The following is a 23,704-nucleotide window of genomic DNA, read 5'->3' as shown; positions in this document are numbered from 1 at the left end:
GCAAAGTTTACTTAAGTTGCAAAGGAAGAACTCCAGAATAATAGTATATAGTCTGTTAATTGAATGGCTGAACACTGTGTTTATTCTATATACTTGAACTCTCATTTATCACTGTTGTGATCTGCATCTAACTGGTGATGGACGAGTGCCCCAGCAACCAGATAGCAGCTTGCCCTGCATGGCTAATCTCCATTACTCATACCTTGCGCTCTTTCATATCCACAGTGAGCAGTTTAAAGGCAACATGGAAGCATAGCCCAGCTGCTATATTGAAAAGTTGTAGAAAAGCTCAGTTCTCACTTGATAATTCAGGATCTAAAACAACTCAAAAGGGAGGTTATTTCTCTGTTGCTGTTGCTTCTGCTGACACAGCCTTGAAATGCTCAAAGTTAAAATCAGATGAGAAAAAAATAGAAATTTTCACAGCCTGTCCAAACTAGCCAGTTCAAGTGAGAAATGGAACTCAGCACTCAAAAGATAAAAAAGGCAATCCAGCATACACAGACCACTTCCTTTCAGTGCTAGGCTTTCTGCTGTTCTGCATTTTTTATATAACAATTTAGCTAAAATGTACAAATTGCCAAATTCACCATTTCCCAAAACATTTTATACAAACTGATCCTCCAGTTAACAGAAAATTGCCTTTGTATTTTCATTCTACTTTTTCTCCCTATTTCCTCTTTTATTACATTAAAAATATTCTCCTTCAAGTTTATACCCTAAAAGTAACCCAGGAGATTCTGGCTTTCCAGGCCAGAATACTGTGGAAGAGTCACCAAAACATTGTCACTTTGTAGAGAATCCCTCTGTGTTGTTGTGACATGCACCTTACATTTGATCTTCTTAATGCTTTATTTCTGAAGCATGAAATGTGATTTTGCTCAGCAGGCACAGTTCTATATACTGTTAATTATTTTAGTGTTATCCACCCTTGATACTCCAAGGAATTCCTAACTATGTGTGATAGAAAGTGAGATTAGATGTGGTCTTGTAATGGAAAAGAGATGATATGTACTTGTGATTAACTGCGTTATAGTTTAATCAACAGTCTCAAAACATCAAATAATATACCGCCTATTGCAAGAACTTACTGAGTGATCTTCACAAATAATTGAAATTTCATTGCCTCTGACTGGCATACCCTCAGGCTATCCACCAAGGCATTGGTAGAATAGATGGAAGGCTGTATAAAACCCCAGTAAGAAACACAAGCTTTGAGAAAGAACCTGCTTTAACTCTCTCAGAGCCCTGTGGCACATAGGAGTCCATCCTACAGGTAGACATTTCATATCGAACAACCAATTTAATTGTTCTTCTAAGAGGATTTTATTTATGATCCTTAGGAGATACTTGCATGAGGGTTACCAGATCTTCAGATGGAGAGATTATAGACTTTGAAATAGGGCACATACAGGTGAGATTTACAATTCTTATGACTTAGCTATCTCCAGAGTTTTCTCAGAGAGTTTTTCTCATTAGAATCCATTATGAGATGAACTTTTGTAAATGACATTTCTGGAAAGATTAACTTTGTTCTAATTAATACCAAGCTTTATTACCATGTAAGTTTAAATTAATGAAAAGCTTTTCTTTTTTTAAATTTCATTTAAGAATGATACTAGAAAGCTATCTCCTATCTGGTTAAATAAGCATAGGTCTACATCACACGAAGCAATTCCTCTGGCAGATCAGTGGTTGTTAAGCTGCAGAAGTATGAAAAAACTCATCTTGTTTTAAAGGGTTAATACCACCCAGGAATCAAAAAGACAGGCATCCTAGTTGTAACTTCATAATTGTAAAATTGAACTGGGGGATGAACTGCAGTCCATCTTTCCAGTCTGTCCTTCCTCAAACAGAATACCTCTAACACAATCAGATATTTAAAGGACTTGTATTTCAAATGTTAAATCCAGTCTCCTACCAATAAATTCATACTTTGGAAACAGTAAGTCAGTGTGTCCTTCAAAATGTACTTAAGTTGTTCAATTTTATGATCATCCAAAACTACTGAGGGAAAAGGAAAGCCATTTTGAGGTCTTTTATAGGAAACAAACATCCTATATGAAATAAGATGGCCATGCTTTTCAATCTTCTGGTTGTCAAAGGAGCTATCATAAAATCCACTAGTATTAACCAGCACTCTCTTGGTTGCCTCAGTAGAGACACAAAGAGTTGAGTAGACACAAGGGCTGATTTGTCTTTCCTCACTAACATGTCCTTCTCAGTAAGGGTAGATATAAATTTTCATTCATGTTAATCAACACAGGAGCTCATTCCTTAGATATGTCTTCTGTATAACTTTTACAAGAGTTATACAGAAGACAGACTAATAATTAGTTCTTGAGGCTCAAGAGGATTGACCTCAGCTCCTTTTACCTTCAAAGGCATGAGCAAATACATTTTTCTCTAAGTCTGTCTTAAATATTGAAGTAACAGTACCTGCTTTCCTCCCCAGAGATTTCGGAGAATATCTACATTAAAACAATGGGGCCTAGCAACTATCATAACAGATTCATTGAATGAACATTTTAGCACCCTTTGTATCACCAGACAAGGGTGAGCATCCTATAAAACTGCAGTGCAGGATTTTAATTTGTTCATCTTTCATGTTTGTGTATTTTATAAAATGAAAGCTGGGGGAGGAGGAGTTCCATGCACATCTATAATAACAGTATTTTATAGCTTTTAGGAATTTCACATACTGAAGAATACCAGGGTTTTATGACTGAAGATTTGAAACTTCACATTTCTTTGCATATAGAAAAAAGAAAAATATGAAAGTAATGTCGCTGATTTGGTAACAGTCTATAATGAGTATGATCAGTATAATAGTGTGCTGGTTTGGGCTGGGTGTATTTGGTCTGGCTGAGATGGAGTTAATTTCCCCTGTCGTGCTGTGCTTTGTACTGGTAGCTACAAAGGTGTTAATCATAGAATCATAGTATAGTTAGGAAGGGATGTTAAAGCTCATCCAGTTCCAACCCCCTGCCACAGGCAGGAATGCCTTCCACTAGTCCAGGTTTCTCCAAGCCCCGTCCGATCTGGTCTTGAACACTGCCAGCAATGGGGCAGCCACACCTTTTCTGGGCAACCTATGCCAGTGCCTCACCACCCTCACAGTGAGGAACTTCTTCCAAATGTCTAATCTAAATGGCTCCTCTGTCAGCTCAAAGCCATTAACAACTCTATACATTTATATTTTAGTAGGTATCTGTCCTGGCTTCAGCTATAGCAGTCATTTTTCTCCTTCCTAGTAGCTGGTGCAGTGCTGTGTTTTTGACTTTCAGCCTGGGAACAACGCCGATAACACTGATGTTTTTCATGGTTGCTAAGTAATGTTTACTCTGACCAAGGACTTCCCCAGTCGCATGCTCTGCCAGGGAGGAGGGGAAGCCGGGAGGAAGCAGAGACAGGACACCTGACCCAAACTAGCCAGAGGGGTACTCCATACCACAGCATGTCATGCCCAGTGTATAAACTGAGGAGAGTTACCCAGAAGGACCAGATCGCTGCTTGGGTCAGGCTGGGTATTATTTCGCGGGTGGTGAGCAATTGCATTCTCTCCCCTTGTTATTTCCGTTATCATTATTATTATTAGTGGTAGTAGTAGTGGTTTTGTATTATACCTTAGTTACTGTTCTTATCTCAAACTGTGGGAGTTATATTCTTTCCATTCTCCTCCCCATCCCTCCGGGAGAGGGGGAAGAAGAAGGGGAGGAGTGAGCGAGCAGCTGCATGGTTCTGAGTTACCGGCTGGGCTTAAACCACGACAGTTTTTTGTGAAAACTACGTGTGCAGAGCACAATGGATTAGCAGTCCATTGCCTTCACCACTAGGCCACCTCGTCAGGACAGTATCTTGGCCAAGAAAGGCTTAAAGAAGAAAATGTGTTAGAACCTCCTAAACGTAATGATCGACATGGAGAGCATTATAAAGTCCTTGGCTGGTCAGATGATATTTTAGCAATGAGTGATGAATAACAAACAGAATAGAGCCTGAAAGCCTTGAGGTTTATCTTTTATGGGACAGAATAGGAAAAGGACTATAGAGGCAATCTTTCTGGAAAGACAGCCAGGTAAAGCTGTGTTTGAGGCTGGAGATGAGAAAGTCACACGACTTAAAAGCTCTGTTAAACTCTGTGAGGATACCACACACGCTGTATGTTTGGTATTTATGCAAAAGCTGCAGGCAACACTTTGACAGCTCTTCTCTGCTTGGACTCATTGAGCTCATCCTCTGAATTGGTTCCTCACTCTCAGAGCACCTTTAAGACTTTGTCACATTAAAAACCTATCATCCCATTTTCCTTCACTCATTACATTCAGTATGTGCTAAAGCAAAGACATTCAAGAAAATGCGGTTGTCATGAAACAAACACCCCTGGAAGGTTTGTGTATGAGCTATGTTTGGCTTAAATATTTTCTATTAATTCTGCCATAATTCCTTCAGCAACAAAGATGTTTTATACAACTATTTTTGCTGCAAGAAAAGCAGCAAAAAAACCCAACTGTCTGCCCCAGCTAATTTTAGGAACTAAATCTACTTTTTATATTAATGACACTTCATAAGGATATTTGTGAACTTGTTATCATAGTAATAACCACGAATGCAACTCTTTACCTCTATTCATGTCTTTCATACCAAAAAGTGCTGTATGTTTTTTCCCTCATATATATTTGAGTGCAGTGCATGACGTCAGCCTTATTTCCAAAAAGCTGTCATCAAATTTATTAAACCTTCCATGAGTTTGTCCTTATTTGAATGGCAGTCATCTTACCAAAATTTCTTCAGGAATACTACATTGCATATAAATGTTAAAGCTGAAATTAATCAAAATCAGCCTCAATTTGTGCCATGGGAAGTTTAGGTTGGATATTAGGAAAAATTTGTTCATGATAAAGGTTGTCAAGCACTGAAACATGCTGCCCAGGAAATGGTGGAGTCACCATACCTGGAAGAATTTAGTGTAAATGTGACACTTAGGGACACGGTTTAATGATGGAGTTGGACATGCTGGGTTAACAGCTGGGCTCAATGACCTTAAAGGTCTTTTCCAATCTAAATAATTATATGATTCTATGATCTACTGTTGTAACATCGTGCGTAATTGTATAACATACTGGTAAGAGAGCACATATGTTACAAAGCTTTACGAAAGATTTCCAGATGAGGTTATTCAAGTCTGCAAAAGGATAAAAGCAATCTAGAGGACAAAGCAGAGTTAATTTAGAACTGTTTCAGTCAAAACACTTACACATTGTGGGTCAAATTGTTGTATTATTATATGACTGCTATATTATTATTGAGACCAGCCATGAGGAGAAGGACTTGTGGGTATTGGGTGAGGAGAAGCTCCCCATGGCCCTTCCAACCCAAACCATTCTGTGATTCTATGAATTCATGTAGTACCAAGAAAGAATCCAGCCATTAATCAAATTAAGACAGCAAGCATAAAATTTAACTTACTGAAAATATTTAATGCTTGCTATTCTTCAGTTTGAAAGAACATCCAATCCATTCTTATAATAGCACCTCTAAGATTTCAGCTTTTCACAGTGCTTAATAATTTTATATATTTTTTTAAAATAATTTTTTTTTTTACCTTTTAGTTGACTGTATATTTTGGAGAGATTTATTTCACATAGAATTAAAACCAAAGAACTTTGATCTTGCAAAATTGCAAATGAATCAAAAAGCTATTTACAGAAGTCTCATGCACTAGTATGCCAGAAAGAAAACTTCCTATCATTTAAAATAAGGTAAGGCAGACCTCTAAGATGTCATCTATCTAAAATTTTTAACATAAGTCTAAACTTTCTAGAAAAATTATGCCCCTTTTTGAGCAACAGGTGTAAGATTTTACTATTAGTAAAATACTATCGCTTCTACTTTTGGTATTGTTAGAAGAGTGATCAGTCACTAAACTGTTAGGAATTGTAGAAATTATGATAAATAAGCATAAAAAGAAAAAACAGTCATTCCGATCATTGAAAGTGTTAGGTATTCTGGTATTACAAAGAAAAGGCGGTAATCATAGTATCAGAATTTATCTCTCAGACAAACTACAGTTAGCAACAAAAGATTTCATCAAATTGCCCTAGAAAATTGAGGGCTATTTACTGACATTTCCAGATGTGACATTTTCATGAACAGGTATATAAGGTGCTTGGAATTAACACTACACAACGAATTAACATCCATCCATGTACTTGTCAGTCCATACTGAAATTTTTTACACCTTCTCACATTAGCAATTGTTTTCACAGGTTCACATTTAAACATTTTTATGAGCTGCATAATAATGTTATTAACATTACATCTCCATGTAAGAGATGGAAAATAAAATTTTAGATATACAGAACTTCTAAAAACCATGGAATCACAGACTGGTTTGTGTTGGAAGGGACCTTACAGCTCATCCAGTTTCAACCCCCTGCCACGGGCAGGGATGCCTTCCACTAGACCAAGTCTTTCCAAGCTACATCCAGCCTGGCCTTGAACACTGCCAGGGATGCAGCAAATCAGCTTAGTAAAGCAAATGATGGCTATCAGCAGTTCACATGCCCCGTGGAGTAGAGGTAGTCTGTGAAAAGCTTATCTGGATTGCCAGATCTTCTGTTATGTTTCTTAGAAATAAAGGTCTTTCTCCCCTGTACTCTTACACCACCATATGATCTGAGTCTGCAGACGTGTAATAAATGTTTTATGTTTCCAGACTGGCTTATGCTTTTATTGGGCACTTTGCTTTGAATCATTATTGCTCTGTATTAATTGATTTAAGTGTATCTATCTGTCACATATTGATTCTTCAAAAGGTTTTGTCCATGATTTTACTCATTCCTCAGCACAGCCAAACTCCTGTGGAGGTGTCTGGGTTTGCTGATACATAAGAAATACCTATGCCCTAAAATTTGGAGCAAACATCTGTTAGGCATTATTAATTCAAACAATCATTTGGATCAAAACCCCCAAACAATGCTTTAAATGATAAATGCATTAATTTAGAAATACTCTGTGCTCCTATGTAAGATGAATAGTCCCTCTCTCCACAGCTCTAATAACATTTATTATATATTTTCAATTTAGGGTATGTCCTTTCTATTTATAACACCATGCCTTTGATGCCTAAGACAGCCATTGCAGTGCACCTACTTGTTCTTTCTAGGCTTGCTCATTATAACACTCCTGAAAATGCTGGGCCTTCAAAACTTCAATTGATTCCTTGTATTTTGGAAAGAAAGAACAAAGATATAAGAACAGAACAAAATATATATGTTTTCAGAAGAACAAATTGAAGTCTGATTGTGATGAAGTGGTGTAGTATAATATTTTACTGGTTTACAACACTGGTAGTGAGAACCAAATAAGGTCTACAGAATTGTGGAGTCTTGGAATGGTTTGGGTTGGAAGGGACCTTAAAGATCATGTGGTTCCAACCCCATGCCAGACTCATCCTTCAGGAGCACAGGATCACAATGGATCTGCTTTGCAGTCAACACCATATTGGCATCTTTTCTATAACATACATGCTCCACTGTTTGAAGAGTTGGATGATGGATGGCTCTATTATGAAAAATGTGTGTCCTGTCTAGTCCTTGGGTTTTAGCCTTGACCTGTACCCCTGCCAATCAGATGATTTGCTTGGTAGCTGACTAGTGTATGAGTATTTGGGGATTGCCACATACAAAGAAAAGAGCAGACTAGTGAAGAAAGACCTGAAAGTGCATGAAAAGAAGTAACGGGTGGTAGTGACACATGAAAGAACACTCAGAGAACACCAAGATGGTACAGGACTGCACAGAATACTTACCATTGTGAACCAGTTTATTTAGAAACATCAAACTACACATGCTGAAAGTTATGCAGCATGCTCACACCACCAGTGCTGTGACTTTTCTTCCATAGTCATTCTTGCATAGCACTACCTTTTAGGAAAACTTTTTGGATTATACAGTGTCTCTTTATGTTTTGTTATTGGCAACACAATAAATTCTAGTTCTAAACGTTCTTCTACAGGTCACATCATGATTATTTATATATGCGTTTATGGTTTTTTAAGCAAAACCTACTCTTCTGTTTCTTTCTCACTTGCATAAGCTCAGGTTCAGGTTAAATAAGTTATGAATAAAACTAATTTGAAATGAACTCTTGGTTCTTCAAAAATGAAAAGATCTTAACATGCTTTAATTGACATGCTTAACTGTTGTTTTAAGGAAGATTTACTTTAAAATGAGTCTGTTAAGAAATATGTATTATGAGGTTTATCATTAAATATTTCAAGAACCACAAAACAATTAAGTTCAGCTTCAATGGAGGGATTTTTTTGCTGTCTTTTAGCCACTAACTCAGCTCAAAGCTTAAAACTGAGCTCTGTATTCTTGTCAAATTACTGTCACTGAGAGAAAAGCTGCAACTTAGCTGGCTATTTTTCTGAAAAAATGAAGAAATCAAAGTAGAATGAAGATTGCTCTTTCGCAGATGTGTTCGGCCTACAGAAATAAAACTTCATCTCTTGCACCAAAGTCATTAGATATTTTTCAAAACCATAGACATGGACCAGAAATTTCTGCTTTGTAATGATCTGATTCTTAATCTCAGAGATTTCTAGTCCCTGAGCACACTGTCTATACTGAGTCCCGGTGATGCAAATGATTGATAAATTAACAGACTGAAATCTATCACTACTTTTTAAAATAGAAAATATGGTTTATTACAGAGCCAAAATTATGATTATCTCCGGCGTGCTGAAATGCATATCCTCAGCCAATTTGAGCAGGATTACAAGAAAGTGCCCTAGTTGAACTAAAACATTTACATATGTGGCTAAAGATCTGTGTCACTTTAGATGTTTTGGATGTTAAAAGTTTGAAAACACAGTATCTGTCTTCTGAAGCACGTAAAATTTTTTTAACTTGTATCAGATAATGAATTGGAAGAAGCATATATTTGCATACTGTGACACTTAGACTGGAAATATGGCCAACACCTATTTCTTCCCCGTCAGGGTGTTGAGGCACTGGCACAGGTTGCCCAGAGAAGCTGTGGCTGCCCCATCCCTGGCAATGTCCAAGATCAGGTTGGACAGGGCTTGGAGCAACCTGGTCTAGTGGAAGGTGTCCCTGCCCGGGGCAGGGGAATGGAACTAGATGAGCTTTAAGCTCCTTTCCAACCCAAACCATTCTATGACTCTGTGAAAAAGTAGCTGATAAGGCAAACTCACTAACTGCTGGAGTTCAGTTAGGAGATTGTATTGGTTTAACCCCAGCAGGCAACTAGATTCCATGCAGTTGCTTACTCACTCCAACACTGGGAGAAGAATCAGAAAAAAAAAGGTTAACATCTGTGAGTTCAGATAGAAACAGTTTAATAATTGAAATAAAGTAAAATGTAATAATAATGACAGCAAAAAATATAATAATAATGATACTGATATTAATCATAATAATGAGTAAAGAGAGAGACATAAAATAAACCCAAAAAAGAAAACCCAAGTGATGCATAATATAATTGCTCACCACCTGCTGACCGATACCCAGTCCATCCCCGAACAGGGATCAGTTATCTTCAGGCCAACTCTCCCAGTTTCTATCCCCAGCATGATGTGCTTGGTATGGAATACCCCTTTGGCTAGTTTGAGTCAAATGTCCTGTCTCTGCTTCCTCCCAGTTTCTTGTGCCCCTCCTCACTGGCAGAGCATGAGAGACTGAAAAGTCCTTCATCAGGGTAAGTGCTACTGAGGAACAACTAAACCATTGGGCAGTGATCAACACTATTCGCATATTAAAGCCAAAACACAGCACTGCATCAGCTACTGGGGAGAAAATTAACTCTATCATCTCATTTGAAACCAGCACAGAGGTGTAGTTTTTAGTCCTGTTTGGCCTCTGACCTTACTCAAGACTTCACTTTCTTTGCTGAAGTTTGCATAAGGACGCTATGGAGATGGGATCTACTACAACAGAGGCATTATGAGACAGAATATGCATTAAGCCCTTGAGATTCTACATTTAGAAGGGCGAAAGAAATACAGGGCATTCATATACACTGTTTATGTCATTACACTAAATAGGCCTGTGGTTTGATTATTCATAGAATAATAGTGGACAAGATACAAGATTAGGTAATTGTATAATTTGGTCAGTTGTGCAGGTCATTTGTCATATGGATTCATATCCATAATTTGAGTTACATTATTTATTATATCATATAAGCCTGGAGAACTTGTTTGATATCACAAGGCTTTTCAACAACATGTTCCTGAAGGTTGATAATTTGCACACTGATTCACTTCACTTTTTGTATTTTAACACACTAAACAATTAAAGAGTTTTAATGCAAAGACTTTTCTGAGTAGAATTTGAGCTGGTCTGTAAGCTTCCTGGGGACAGAGCTCAGAGCCCCACAGATGGCAGGAGAACACCTGAGCAGAAATGTAGATGACCTGGGTCAAACTAGATTGAATTACCAGTTAATACAGCTCCCTGGTTGGTGTAATTGTGTTTCGCTAATTGCATGAGTTTTATAAGAATCTCTAAGGGAATAAAGCCCCCAGCTCCCATTAGAAATCAATACCAGAAGAAATACTATTAGCAAGAAGGCTTTCAGGAAAAGAAAAAACCACCAAAAAACCAAACAACAAAACTACGAAACACAAAACTCACTTCAGCTTCAAGGACTACAGTCTCTCATAAATTAGTCTTGTCATGATGCTCTGCTAAATTCAGAGAGCTAACACTGAACACTGCACCTTCTTACATTGCAGAAGAATATGGCCTGTGAGATTAACATTTGGCACCCACCCAAACTTGTCTTAATCACTTCTTAATTCAGACAGCTCTTAACTTGGTTGTTATTCCTTCACTGCATCTGGGATAAGAATGAGAAGTGGGGAGTGGAGAATGCCTAGCAATTCCATTCACATTCAGCAAGTTGATGAATATGTAATACAGTTTGCAATAATACTCATGTAATTCTTCCATTATAAACTCAATCCAATTCTACTATTTGATTTCAGAAATGGATTCAGAACACCAGCCTGTATGGCTAATCGGATCCTTGTTTTCTTATTCTTTCCTATTTAAATGCTGAGTGGCACAGCTCTGCTTTGGAAAGCAGTGATTGCCGTACCCCAACAGAGGGAACTGCCATTCCAGCAAAGCAACAAGATCCAAATTGAACAGTATTCTTAAACTGATCCATGTGAGAAATTCAAGCAAAGTGTCACCTCTCAAAGAGTGCTGACAGAACTATAAAAATATAATTAGCTGTTTCTTTAGCTGAATCCTATTTGCAATGACAGAAAACAATGGTTATTTGGAAGCTGTCCATCGATTTTTAACACAGGCACTGCCATGGAGATCCTGGGTCTAATATATTCTCTGAACTGCCTCTGCAGAGTAACTTCAAAGAGGCATTTCATCTGCTTTTTTAGAAATGGAAAAGATTTAGGATTTATGTGATCACACATTGCCTACCTCCTGCTGAAAGAGGAGTCTTCATTTCCTACCTCCCTACATTATTTCAGTGATTGCACTTCTTTTTCAGTCTGTTTGGGCAGGAGCACCCAAAAAGTTTCAGAACTAAATACGCATACTTAAATCTCCTAATAAACAAGTCTAATTAAGATTAATTGAACTGTTGGAGGTAAATGAAGATAGCATTCACAAAAGACTATTCACTGTTGAATGAATAGGTTAGAGTAGGCAACCCTTCAGTCCCCTTACTAACTTCATTAATTTTGTTTCCACCATAACAATCTCCTTTCATTAACACATTAACAAAATATTACTGCTGGAAACAAGCACTGAACTTACAGGCTGAAATAGCAGGGTTAGTTCACACTAACTTCTTCCTAAAGTCTCATCTCAGTCTCCCCTCTGGAAGCTTAAAGACATTCCCCTTTGTCCTGTCCCTATAGACCCTTGCCAAAAGCCCCTCTCCAGGTTTCTTGTCAGCCCCTTTAGATATTGGAAGTTGCGCTAAAGTCTCCCCTGAGCCTTCTCCTCCAGGCTGAACAAGCCCAGCTCTTTCAGCCTGCCTCCAGAGCAGAGCTGCTCCAGCTCTCAGAGCATCTCCGTGGCCTTCTCTGGACTTGCTCCAACAGCTACACTTACCTCTCATGTTGTTGTCCCAGAGCTGGACACAGGACTGCAGGGGGGGTCTCCCCAGAGCACAGCAAAAGTGGGAGAATCCCCTCCCTCAACCTGCTGCTCATGCTCTGGGGATGCTGTCCAGCACACATGTGGTTTCTGGGCTCAAGTGCACACTGCCGGATCATGGGGAGCTTCTTGTTGCACAACACCCCAGTCTCACCTGGCTGTTGTGATTGGTGGTTTGTCACCATGATGCTCATATTATGTTTGAACAACATCTCTATCAGCTTTCCTCTGTACAGATTTAGCAATTATTAAGAAAATAGTTCCTGACAGTCACACAAACTTTCAGCCATTTTCTTTGAGGATTCTTATGCAAGGCAGTAACTCTTTCTTTCTTTGTCCCTTGAATTTAATTTTTGGATTGTGGAATCCATTTTCCTACTTTAGAAAATGTAATTTATAAAACGGTTCTAGATAAGAAGATCATTAGAGGTCTTCTACTGCCCTTGCTTTGAAATTTCTTGATTTTTTTTCCCATGTAAGGGGGTTCTGAGTGCAATAAAATTACCTAGGATCCGAGACTCAAATATACTGCCTTAAGAATTCTCAACATCTAGTACTTGTAATTTGCATGGAGAAATCAAAATCTAACCCAATTTTTTATTAATGTCTCTAACGTAATTCCTTCAAAATGCTTTTGAAAATGAGAATTTAGCTGTTTAGCCTTTAGGTACTGAAAGTGATGAGAATCCAGCTCATTAACTCCTCTGGCTTGACAGTGCAAACAGAAGTGAAAACTCTGTTTTGAAAAGAAAAACAAGCTGATATGAATTTTTTCATACTAAAAAGCAGTCACAGAGGGAAGAGGCAAATGCATCATAGAGAGGATGCAAATTAGAGGTCCCAACTATGAAAAGTCTTACCGATAACAACACTACCTATTCTGTTTTTCTTCAAATAAATATTCAAATCTACTGTATTCATTTGGACCAATTTACAATAAGTCAACATGTCCTAAAGATCTCCTCCTGTTTACGACATTACTAGTTCTGATATTTTTTAAGTGACATGGTTTTGTTCTCTTATGATTCAAAATAGCCAGCATATAAAGACTTCCCAAGGACACAGTAAAGCCTGTCAGCTCTACATCCCCACAGGAAAGTTCACAGATCTACAGAACACATTCCATACACTGTAATAGAATAATTATAGAAGGAAAATGCCCCTGTTCTACTGTATGTAGAGTTTACTGAACTAAAAGAATAAATGTTTACTTGCCATGTTGTGCCACTTTACATCCTTTGTAGGCACTGTGCATGTCAAGCAGGTCTCACAGTAAAGTACTTTATCTTTTGTGGGAGTATCTGAGTAATATCAGGACCTTGGCAAACCAATGCACCTGCACTGGAGAACTGAAAAATGTCTTTCAGTTATAAGCACCTTTCAGTACTTTTATCTGCCTCTAACTAAAATTTGTCAATTATTCCCTAGGCTTTGAGTAGCCAGGACAGAAGCATATTCTTTCTTAAGTGTAATCCGTGAATATTTCCATCCTGGTACTTTACCCACTTGTCAGGCAGTTTAAAGCAGATTAGGGGAGTGAGGTTTAAAAAAATAAGTGGAAAATAGAATACTGATCTACCAGGGGAAGAAACAATAAAGAGGGAACAATAACAAGAAATAAAGACAAAAAGAAAGATCACTCCTTCAAATTCAGTTATCAAACCGAGCTGGAAAGTTGTGAAGCAGTTATAGAGAGAAGCAGACTTAATTTAATTTTAGGTACTTGAAAGCACATATAAAGGATCCAGCTAATAAAATGGTTCCCTTTCTGCCTGTAATAGCACTTCCCTGGCCTCATACCCAACTAAAATGCAGAAATTCACCCAGTGGAAAGAAATGAAGCCACAGTTATCATTTCAGCATTCTCTTCTGGTGTCTTGTTAACTGCAGATTTGAGTGCAGAAGTACTCTTCTCTCTTTCAAAAATAGAAATGAAGATTTCCCCCTGGTATTAGAGGGTTGGGTTAAGGATAGGCTAGACAGACTTAACATCCATAAATCCATAGGCCCTGATGGGATGCACCCAATGGTACTGAGGGAGCTGGAAGATGTTGTTGCTCTGCTGCTCTCCATCATCTTTGAAAAATCATGGAGAATGGGAGACGTGCCTGATGATTGGAAGAAGGCCAATGTCACTCCCATCTACAAAAGGGCAAGAAGGAGGACCTGGAAAACTACTGGCCAGTCAGCCTCACTTCCATCCCTAGAAAGGTGATGGAACAGGTCATTCTGGAGGTCACCACCAAGCATACAGAAGAAAAGAAGGCCATCAGGAGTAGTCAGCATAGGTTCACCAAGGGTAAATCTTGCTTGAACAATCTAATAGCTTTTTTTAATGACATGGCAAGATGGGTTAATGAGGGGAGGGAGAGCAGTGGATGTTATCTACCATAACATTCTCATAGGTAAGCTTAGGAAATGTGGCTTAGATGAATGGACAGTGAGGTGGATTGAGAACTGGTTGAATGGCAGAGTTCAAAGGGTCATGATGAGCAGAGTAGAATCCAGTCAGAGGCCTGTAGTCAGTGACATTCCCCAGGGATGAATATGGGTCTAGTCTTATTCAAGTTGTTTACCAATGACCTGGATGAAGGGCTGGAGTGTACCCTCAGCAACTTAGCTGATGATATGAAGCTGGGGGAGTAGCTGATTCACCTGAAGGCTCTGCTGCCATTCAGTGGGACCTTGGTAGGCTGGGGAATTAGGTGGAGAGAAACTAATGAGGTTCAACAAGGATTCAAGTGTAGAGTCCTGCATCTGGGGACGAAGCACCCCAAGTACCAGCACAGGTTGGGGGCTGAGCTATTAGAGAGCAGTTCAGCTGAGAAGGACCTGGTTGTGTTGGTAGAAGGTAAGTTCACCATGAGCCCGCCCTTGCAGCCAGGAGGGACAAGAGTATCCTGGGGTGCATTGGGAGGAGTGTGGCCAGCAACTCCCCCTCTACTTGACCCTGGTGAGGCCACATGTGGAGTATTGTGTCCAGTGCTGGGCTTCTCAGTACAAGAAAGACAAGCAGCTACTGGACAGTGTTCAGCAGAGGCCATAAAGATGATGAGGGGTCTGGAGCATCTCTCTTCTGAGGAGAGATTGTGGGAGATGGCCCTGTTTAGTTGAGAAGAGCAGACTGAGACGGGATCTCATTAATGCAGATCAATATCTCAAAGGTGGGTGCCAGGAGGGTGGTGCCAGACTCTTTTCAGTGGTGCCCAGTGACATGATGAGAAGCAATGGCCATAAACTGAAAAATAAGAACTTTCACCTCAACATGAGGAAGAACTTCTTTCCATTGAGGGTGTCAGAGCACTGGAACAGGCTGCCCAGGGGGGTTGCAGAGCGTCCCTTGCTGGAGACATTCCAAATCTGCCTGGGCATGTTCCTTTGTAACCTGCTCTGTGTGGCCCTGCTTTGGCAGGCGGTTGGACTGGATGATCTCCAGAGGTCCCTTCCAAGCCTAATAGTTCTGTGAATTTGTGAAACAATCCCAAAGGAATCTGATGCTATCTGCAAAAGTTTATCTGAGCAGTTGAGTTATCAGTCAGGATATTTGAAATGGAGACTGCAATGGAATTAGTAGTCCCTGCAAATGTTTCAATTCATAATCAAATTAGCAGCTCCAGGTTTAGAGTCTGAATTCAAATAGATATACTCAGTCTATTCAGACTTCAGAATTTTTCTTACCTTCCTTTTATTTAGGAGATAACAATTAAATGTGATTTGAAATTGAATGTAATAAAGTACAGCTTAGAAGTATTTCATGATTCTTAACAAAAATAATTAGATCCTCTGATATTATTTGAAACCACACTATTATAACCTCGATTACACTTAAAAGAAAAAAAAAAGGAAAAAGAAATAAGAGAAGAAAGATGAATTTCTCTGTTTTATTGGAAACCAGAATGAAATTCTCTTTAAAGAGATACATTTTATTTTTATTGCCTTAGGTGTCTGGGGAAATCTTTTTCCATGCTTCTACTTTTCACTAAACTAAGATTGCTAAAGAAACAGCTTCCAACAGCATTTGTACAGTGACAAAAATATAATGTGAAAATTAAATCTCAGAGAACTGCAGGAAATTGCCAGTGCTGTCAAGTAGCATGGAATAGAAAGGTCAGATTAGTTCGTAGGACATAGGAATCATTTTTAACGCCACAGCACAACTGAACAATTAAAACTACTCCAAAAGTACCTTGAGTGTGTTGCTACCATTGTTCTCTGGATGCTGGAGTTTACTGACACAGAGGAGGGAAGGAGGAAGGACCTGTCAGCAGCAGAGCCACATGGCTGCTGCTGTTACTCTCTGAAATCAGTGGTTGGCCATGGGCAAAAAAGCAGATGATCCATAGGCTGCCTGGTATTTTATGAAATATAACAAGGAAGAAATAAAGGAACACAGGAAACTATATTTATGTATAAATATATAATTTAAAACCAACCCTAAAGAGATCATTTCTCTAGGTTAATTAAGCCTGAGACAAACGTAGCGCATAGGCGTTGCTGTTAAAATTCTGATTTCTTCATGGACAGATTTGTTTGAAGAGATCTTTTTCTTTTAATTTGTATGAGAACAGCATGATCTCTCATGACTTTTCTGAGGTATCCATATCTGTTTACTTTTCTTAAAAAAGCCACACTCCTTTATTCAATGATAAGATGGTTCACAGTGGGAAAGAGATGCTGTGATTCAGATCTTTGGAATGAAAAGTAGCAGGCCTTGAAAGTGATCTTTTTGATTCATGCTGATGAATCGAGGGTTAGCCTTCATTCTTTTTCTTTTTCTAATTCTTTCTTTCAGCTGCCATACATTCTAAAGAACTTAGAGCCAAAGTTAGTTGGTCTTTTTATTAAAAAGAACTACTCTCTACACCAACTTGTTCTGTCCTTAGGTAAAAAGTGACTATCAGGATCTTTCTCCACTGTAAGAAAACAAGACAAACTGACAGAAAGGTGAGCAACCTGGTCTAGTGGAAAGTGTCCCTGCCCGTGGCAGGGGGGTTGGAAACAGAGCTTTAAGGTCCCTTCCAACCCTAAACATTCTAGGATTCTTTGGTTTCGTTTTTGGTGGGTCAGAGCTGATAGCCAGTTTAAAAGTGTGATATCATTCTAGCCTTTCTGAAAGTTCCTTTTATTTTCATCCGTATTTTATTTAATGTGAAATATGAGAACACATTTTCATTTAAAATGTTGTGAATAAACTCTTTAAATACTCGAACCATTACAATTACCACACTTAGAAGTGACAACTGTTAAAAAATTATAAAACCCCACAATGTGCTCAATTTACTTCTGCTAAGTGCTACTTCATAGAATCCTAGAATGGTTTGGATTGGAAAGGGATCTTAAAGATCATCCAGTTCCAACGCCCTGCCACAGGCAGGGACATCTTCCACTAGACCAGGTTGCTCCAAGCCTCATCCAACCTGGCCTTGAACACTGCCAGGGATGAGGCAGCCACACCTTCTCTGGGCAACCTGTGCCACGGCCTCATGACTCTCACAGGGAAGAACTTCTGCCTAAGAGCTCACCTCAGTCTCCCCTCCATCAGGTTAAAGCCATTCCCCCTTGTCCTGTCACCACATGCCCTTGTAGAAAGTCCCTCTCCAGCTTTCTTGTCAGCTCCCTTTAGGTACTGGAAGGCGTTAGATCCATGCCAGGTAAGGAAGGTAAAACCAAAGACAGATAAGCTTGACAAGCAGAGAATTGTGAGCAGCCCAAGAATTCAGCAGGAAAAGCACTATCAGAAAAGGTTATTAAAGCTTTAGAAGAAAAAAGTAAGGATTAGGTGAAAGCAGCTCAGCAATGTCAAGGCTCTACCTGATACAAGGAGCAAAGGTGACTCACTCTTCCTCACCTGACCAATGACCACCTGGTCAAAGATTCATTAGGTGGAATACAAGGGTGGTTATCATGGAATGCCTTACACCTTTCTAGCTGTAGCTACACTATGTGTTGTATAAGCCAGTAACGGTATAACCACCCTCATAGTGAAGAAACCCCCAGTACAATATGTTTTGGAGAAAGGATAATTAAGCAGCTCTAAAATAGAGGTAAGTAAAGAGGGGAATATGAACACCATTCTTCATTATATTACATGAAAGCCATGTCTCAGCTACAAAGCTTGAGGCAAAAACCACAACAAGCAGACAAATACTTTCCAGGGTGTGCTCATGTCATTGACCACCTTTGTAGAAGTGTGTCAGTGAGAATTCCTTCATTGTCTCTTTGTGGCAGATTAGTCCCATTTCTATTGGATGAAATCAGGTACATGCCTAATCTTTCAGTTTATCAAGGAAAAGGTTCAAGAGGAGATTCAACCAGCTTGTTTTTCAAAAGGTAACACACATTGTGATTTTTCTTTGATAGGCCACTTGCATCTGACTCTAGCTAAGGAATGAAAACATGCATAGCATGGTACTGCAGCCAAAGAGATTCTTGTTGAAATTCATCAACAAATTGAGCCTAGTGCTACTTTGGAAACTTGTTCATACATATCTTAAGAATTAGGCGCATGAACAACATGAAAGCCCCACTCTTTCCTTTGAGCCCTCTGACTTCATTCAATAAAGACAGATTTTGACATTACTTCGGGAGAGTTCTGTGGTAAATACACATTTTGCAATCTCCAATGTAAACATAAATGCAGACAGATCAGTAAATATGTTTTAGGCAGTATTTAAATTACATATTTATGATGTTCCAGAGAGATTTAAATGGCTAGCTTGAAGCTGTTCCAATCTCTTAAGAAAATTTGTTTTTACTGTATTTTATGAACCTTAGGACTAAGGAAAAGACCTATTAGGTCATCCTGTCTATCTTTTTGCCAGGCAGGATTGTTTCTTTAATGTTACTAGTCACAGGCAAATTAAATAGAAATACATTCGAATAATCCCTTTTCTGAATGTACCTGCTTCTGCTTATAATCCCTGTACTTCAGGTCAGAAAATAGCTACCATTCAAAAATTATTTTAAAATTATCTATTCTTATCCAAATAAAAAGGAATATTTTAGGATTTAAAAACAAAAAGCAAAGTTTAAAGGCACAGCAGCAAGTAAAACACAAGTCAAATACACTGCGTTTTTCTATCCCTCTCATACCACTATCTTCTAGCTGGTGACCTCTAGTTATATAGGATGCATAGACAGCGTCATGACCTGAAAGGAGTTGTTTAGGAGGACCAATCACCCCTTGGGACCAATGACCAAGTTCAAGATACTCTTGTATTGAATTAAGGTGAAATGATACCAACCACCATTTTTATTGTTTATTAATACATAATACAAGGCATGTGGTTAGATATAATAACTCAACAACGATTACTTTAACTGGATCAGCAAGTCCCATGCCACATGTTTTAATCTATATATAGTCAACATTCAATGAAAAAGAGAGGAGAGTAGAGAAGAGAGAGAGAGAAAAAGGGAGAGAAAGAGAGAGACAAGATGAGAAGTACCGCCACCAGTGGATCCAGCGATGTCTTGTTGGTCCTCTTCACCCAGGGTATTGTCGTTGGTGGGAGCTCAGCTCTGACCTGAGCCCTGCACTTTTCTATTCATGTTCTTTCGGGGTGTTATTCATAATTTGCATTACGAAGCTTAGAGAGGCATTACTGTGATAATGATGGGCGTTGTTTAGTGAGCACTTGCACAGTTCCGAAGCTGGGGTTCCACATGGGTCCTCTGGATGGTCAACATCCTGGTGTCTGCTTTTCCACTCCAACTTCTGAGACAGCTCATCCTTGAGTCATCCTTTCACATTTCTGTGGAGGCTTATCAGATTCAAAGAAAGGGGTCAGGACACCCTATCTACGCAGTATTGAGAACCAACATCTTTGTTATTTGCTTAGTAAGCTCAAGGCCTCCCACGGTCAAATGCAAATGATGCCTGACACAAGCTCAGTTTCCTGTCTCTGACTCAAACTATGGAATGAAGCAGTGTTTGAGACAAGCTCAATGTCCACACACCCTGTCGATCAAACACTGCTGGGCTCAGTGGTGGGTGTCTTTATCCACAACGGTTATAGGCACATACAATCAGAAGGAAGTATAGTAGAAGTCACAATACACATAATCATACATAAGGACATGATAAGGACAATTACTAGTGGTTACTTCATAGGGAATTTATGATGGGTTGACCTTTGTTGGCTGCTAAGTGCCCACCAAGCTGCTCCTATCTCTTCTTCTCCTCAGATGGACTGGGGAGAAAAATACAACCAAAGGCCCATGGGTTGAGGTAAGGACAGGGAGATCATTTACCATCACGGGCAAAACAAACTTCCACAGGGAAATTAATTTATTACCAATCAAAAGTCAAAGTAATGAGAAATAAAATCAAATTGAGACACCTTCCCCCTCACCTTTCCATTCTTCCCAGGCTCTACATCACTCCCAGCTTCTTGACCTCCTCTTATCAAGCAGTGCAGAAAGATGGGGAATGGAGGTTTGCAGTCAGTACATTACATGGTGTCTCTGCTGTTCCTTTCTCCTCACTCTCTTCCCCTGCTCCAGCATGGGGCCCATCCCACAGGAGACAATCCTGAACAAACTTCTCTAGTGTGAGTCCCTCCCATGGGCTGCAGTTCTTCATGAACTGCTCCAGCGTGTTTCCCTTCCATGCGTGCAGTCCTTCAGGAACAGGCTGCTCCAGCTTAGGTTCCCAGCAACTATACAAAAAAGCCCTGCACAGAGATCTGCATCATCAAAATACATTTAAAATCCACAGTAATTACTGTAACAAAAATAGTACAGATGCTTACTGAAGAATCATTGAAAGCACCATGTGTAGTCACAAGAGCTTTTATGGGTCAAATTATGCATTTCTTTAACACTCAACCATGAATTTTAGTGTATAACTGATTATTGTATTATTTTAGTAGTAACTGAAATACAGACTTTATTTGAAAAAGAAACTTTTGTTTGAGGAATGGATGCCCTGAGACAGACATAGGTAAAAGGAACATGCTTAGAGCAAAAAGAAGTACGAGTGATGTACTGGTTGAAGTAGTCACCCAGGATTCACTAAAGGGATGAATAATCATTTTAAGCCAAGAAAAAAAAAAAAATGTGTGAAGAAATGTAGATCCTTAATAACCAGTGCTGTATTCAGCATTTCCTTATTAGGCAGTTCTTCCAGAATTAAAATTACTCCATCTTACAAGTGAGGAGTTTTTTTGCATCTTACTGATGCAGAGATGAATGCACTGAATGTATTCATTGGGCTGAAGTGTATTGCTGTTCTTCTTTTTCTCCTTTCAGCTTCAACACATTAAAATCTTACATCTCATATCTCAACTAGATGTTTATATTAAAATACTTCACACCATTCATGGCAATTTTTGATGCATCTGACTTTATAACCTGGAATATTTCACTCAGTTTGTATTGTCATATTTTAATAGCCTTGATTCATACAAAAAAAAAAATAAATTTTGATATCCAAAATAATTCAGAGTCTAAAGATGTTAAAGAAAAATGGAAAAGACATTCATTTCCAAAGCACATTTATACTGTAACTTTAGAAAACCGTTGACATCTGTTGACCAGACACCAGTCTCTTGGGAATTTATGAAGCACTTAGTTTCTGTCATGTTGCTGAAAATCTTGCTCCCTCTCTCTTCCTGATCCAGTTTCTGACAGCCTATTGAGCCAATAAAAATGGTGGAAAAATGAAGCACCCTCCTGGAGACTGGCTGTGCAAGCATTCACTGAGCAGGAAAAACCTCCCTCAGGAACTGACAGTCTTGCCTAAGCAAGGTAAAAACATCCCATTCAAATATGTTTTAATAGATTCTCTTACACTACATGATGGAGCCCTGATACTACATAGCTGCCCTTAAATGCGTTTATGTAAGGAACACTTACTTGTAGATATCTTACTGATTTATAAAATTTGTTAACATGGCCCAGATGTAATTCTTTATATTATAACGATGATATATAATAATGCTTAATTATGGAGCTGTAGCCTTCAACCTTACTCTTTCAGAATTAAGATTTACCAGCACTGATATAGCATCTTGATCAAAGGAATGCCAACATAAAACCCCACCTGTTTCATTCTGTTGGAAGTTACAGAAAGTAGTCTTCATTTGGAGCTATGCTCACTATTATAGCTGAGTCATTTTCATTTTGCTTCAGTTTTCCTGCACTGAAGTGATTTGGGGTGCTGATCTGCAGGGACTTAAACATGCCAACTTTATTGGAACTGCTCTGTGTACACAGATTTTGTTATAAGATGAAGCCTTAGTCCTGGTGATGTAATGTTGGGTTACTCAAGGGCTACAACAGATTCTATCCACTTAGCACAATAATTGTACAACAATGTATAACTTCAAGAGTCATATAAAAAACTTCGGTTTATTCATATAGTTATTTCTTAAATTTATCAACCTGATGAAATACATTGCCATCTTCTCTCTGTTCCTCTAAAGCCAGCGCATGGTACATTGTTCCTGCTTTTTGCAAGCTTACACATAAGTTTTACTGTATTGTATCACATAAAAGTAATGCTGGCTGTCACTGACATGTAAGTCATACCTCTTGAGTGTCTTTCACGTTTTGTGAAATTGTAATAGAGTTCAAAGAGTTCTGTATGAAGTGCTGGTATCTGTAACCCTTTGGGTTTCAATTTGTTTCCCATTTACTCATATATTTGTAAATGAAACAGCAAAATGAAGCTAACGGGCAAGCTGCACTGTGTATTATATCCAAGTTGTAATCCCCAGAGATAGAACTGTATCTTAATATCCATGAATTAAAATGCTACTGAACTGCAATGTCATTATGGTCATTGTTTACAAACTACTGCTATTTAGAATCCTTTTCTATTTTGTTCTTCTAAAAACTGAAAAAAATTATATGGTTGTTAACAACAGATAGTATTTGTATCAATAGCCATTTTGTATATAACTTTTTTCATAAACGTTTACATGCCTGACATTATTCCAAAGCAAGTAATGACTTGTAATTACATTTAGAACATCTAAAACCAGCCGATGACACTTTGTTCACCAACTGCATGGAATTTAACAGGAGAAAGCCTATCACACAAGGCAGTAAACTCCACATCGGAAAGACCTGCTTAGTTCCAGAGATACGGCTGATTAATTGCCACTGCAGTGAATGCCTTAGGATAAGTTATATTTTTTACTAGAATTTCTTTAAGAAACATCTAACCTGCAAGAGTTGTAATAATGCACAAAACTTAACACAGAATCACAGTATAGTTTAGGCTGGAAGCGACCTTAATGCTCATCCAGTTCCAACGCCCTGCCACAGGCAGGGACACCTTCCACCAGAGCAGGTTGCTCCAAGCCCCATCCAACCTGGCCTTGAACACTGCCAGGGATGGGGCAGCCACAGCTTCTCTGGGCAACCTGTGCTGGCACCTCACCACGCTCACAGGGAAGAACTTCTGCCTAAGATCTCATCTCAATCTCCCCTCTGTCAGGTTAATGCCATTCCCCCTTGTCCTGTCCCTACAGGCCCTTGTCCAAAGCCTCTCTCCAGCTTTCTTGTAGCCCCTTTAGGAAGTGGAAGCTGCTCTAAGG

This window comes from Strigops habroptila, chromosome 4 (assembly GCF_004027225.2).
Source record: "Strigops habroptila isolate Jane chromosome 4, bStrHab1.2.pri, whole genome shotgun sequence".
NCBI lineage: Eukaryota > Metazoa > Chordata > Aves > Psittaciformes > Psittacidae > Strigops > Strigops habroptila.
The sequence above is the reverse complement of the archived record's forward strand: the minus strand, read 5'-3'. Positions refer to the sequence as shown.